The sequence below is a fragment of the Triticum dicoccoides genome, unplaced genomic scaffold, assembly GCF_002162155.2.
Source record: "Triticum dicoccoides isolate Atlit2015 ecotype Zavitan unplaced genomic scaffold, WEW_v2.0 scaffold36798, whole genome shotgun sequence".
NCBI lineage: Eukaryota > Viridiplantae > Streptophyta > Magnoliopsida > Poales > Poaceae > Triticum > Triticum dicoccoides.
In genome coordinates, this window is record NW_021266832.1 from 1 (window position 1) to 2,965 (window position 2,965).

General features: G+C 46.6%; 1 pseudogene; it reads right to left on the reverse strand.

The window, feature by feature from the left end:
• Positions 1-395: 395 nt before the first annotated feature.
• LOC119346018 lies at positions 396-2,718 on the reverse strand (annotated as a pseudogene).
• Between the last annotated feature and the right edge of the window lie 247 nt (positions 2,719-2,965).

Genomic DNA, 2,965 nt, shown 5'->3' on the forward strand with positions numbered 1-2,965 from the left:
CGCGTGGTCCCATCCCCCGTGCAAAGGAGAGGAGGAGGCGCTCGCGGCCTGTCACAAGGCCCGATCCAAGGCGCGGCATGCAAAACCTGTGCCACCCTTGATCGGCCTGCCCAATAGAAGAAGGTGGGTAGGATGAGATGCGGCCACGCACGCTTCTATGCCAACGAGAAAGCCAAGATCGTCACTGCCACACCAGTCGCCTCTTGGGCCCCAGCTGCTCCAGCCGACACCGAGTTTGCCCACTCTGATGTGTCCAATGAGGTGTTTTCCAGGACTCCTTAGATTAATTAGTTTATTAAATATTGTATATTTCCGTGTCAAATGTAATGGTGGATATCTACTTATATTTAAGATGTTACATTTTGATGACGTATATGTCCATTAACGACTTGTGATCAATTGCCAGCAAACTGTGTTTGTGGCTTCACCGTTCCCGTGACGCTTCCATGGGCATTCTGAACAATAGCTTGTGCCGGGGCAATGTAGTTGGCCCAAGAGAGGTTGACGTTTTTGAGGTAGATGTCATGGCATGGCACACTCTTGCTGCACATATCTTGATGGCCTCTCGTTCTGAGGACGTCCCCTGGATGTCGATGAATCGAGCGTCTGTTATGGCCACACCACCATCCTGCAAAGGCAAAAGCAATATATAGGGTTTCGTTCAATTTCAGAAATTGTTCCCTTCTTTATTTAAGGCAACCATTGATCAAGTGGTGGTGCGGACAGGATCCCTCACCTGTGGTGGACAGTTTCCTTGGGGCAATAGAACTGGTCGATATCGATAGGCAACCGGACGGCAGTCATTCTGAGTTTGATGAAAAGGAATCCGGTTGCTAGTGCCTTGCCATCCCTGTATCCATTGAATCATACCATATGTATATATTAGGGGATATATATACCTACTATATATGGTTTGCAGGTAACCTATGATATGTACATGGAACATGCATGTGTATGCATGCCACCGTCAGTAACTATATCTTTAAACACATGCAAGGCACAACCATGTACGTACTAGTAGATGCTTGTTTTTTGACGTGAACAATAGGAGCTCTGCCTTTGCATTATAGAAGAAAGAAGTCATACATGTACAGAAACGGATCGACCATCAGTAGATGCATGTTACCTGCCACGATTTGATCCTCACACCGGTCGTGGTATTGAAGAAGCTGCAGTTGGACACTGTAATTTTTTCCACCAGCATTGGGCCGTCAGCAACACCTCCAAGACTTCCCACACTACATACGTAGATACAGAATACAAAAAGGTCAACGTATGCTACTCACTAGAGAAGGTTATGAGCATGCACGTGCGTGCATTAATATACTACTCCCTCTCCGTCCTATAATATAAGACTTTTTTGACGGTCAATGTATACTACCGTCGAAAAATATCTTACATTATAGGACGCAGGGAGTATAATATACGCATGGGTGTGGTATGTATGTATGTATGTTTGTTTGTATACCTGATGCCATGACCAGCCCCGCAGGTGGTGTTGGTGACGTTAACATTGGTGGTTCCCGATAGAATCGACACACAATCATCACCTGCATGCACAAAATACCTACGTTCGAGGCCAGACAGAGTGCAATATATACTAGTACCATCTGAAGGAAGGAGGGTGGTTGTCGATCCGTACATACCGGTGTGCATAGAGCAAGACGAGATGTTTACATGGTTGGAGGAGCCCATATTGATCCCGTCCGTGTTGGGGCTGTCGCCCGGCGCCGTGATGGAGACGTTGTGCACCTGCACCTGCGTGCACTCGTACATGATCATGTTCTTTTCGGCGCCGTCCTTGAGGCGTATGTTGGTCACCCGTAGATTGTTGCAGTGCGCGAACGACAGCGACTGCGAGAGGGATCTCTATTTTAGTTGGACAATGGGAGGAAGTATTGTGTGTCTGTAAGTGCACGCTTACATACCCTTGGCCGGTCATTGCATTTTTGTCAATACGAGAGAGATATCAGATCAGATTGTTGCAAATATATGGAGATAAATATATATATTGAAGAAGCAACAGCTATACTCTATATATTTGGGGCTTAATTACCTTTTGGTTGTAGCAATCCCACCACTGGGCGCCTCGCCCGTCTATCTGGCCGCTCCCATTCACCGTCAGGTTGTCGACGCCATAGAAGGTCAGGACGTCTGATGGCTTTAAATAGAAGGAGTTTGGCGCCACCACGTCGCCCTCCAGCTGCACAAACACTAACCTCAATTCCAGTATGCTCTTATATTTCTTTATGAAGGGAGTACTACACAATTAAAAGATAGACTATTCAGAGTGGACCGATCGTCAAGTCAACCGACCTGTACGGTGATGGGCGACTTGCAGGGTCCGTTGAACCTCGTCTGGTTCAGCAAGAATGTCTTTCCTTTCCTGCGGGGATGTACGTACATGATCACCTCGCTGCTGTGGCTGCTGCAGGCTACTTTCCATGTCTCCTCGAACGCCTTTCAGCGCACAAATAAGCAAAAGATTAACTATCTGAATCTGATGGGCAACATACATGATAACGATTTCAGAATCATAGATAAAGGTTATGGTGTTCCAATTGTTACCTCGACATCACTCGTCGCGCCTTCCCCAGCTGCATGGAAATCCATGACGCTGTACCATTGTCCTTGCTGCACTCCGGCGGTCGATCTAACTGCGGCCATTGACACAAGGAGCAGCAGCAGCACGAAGGAGACATGTTGTGCTGCAGTCCTCTGCCGTTTTCAATCAAGAGTATACATACACAGCTGATCGGAACAAAATTTACACATGCATATATACTTTTGAGATATTGAGCTGATGAAACCTACGCATACCATGGTTGGTAGTACCACCAATATGATCAGCTGTGGCACACTCTCCTGATTTGATCGAAGAAGAGCGCTAGGAACGATGTGTCTCAACGAACTATCGTGGTAAGCAACCAATCTTGTGTGTATTTATACATGCTGTAAATTAATG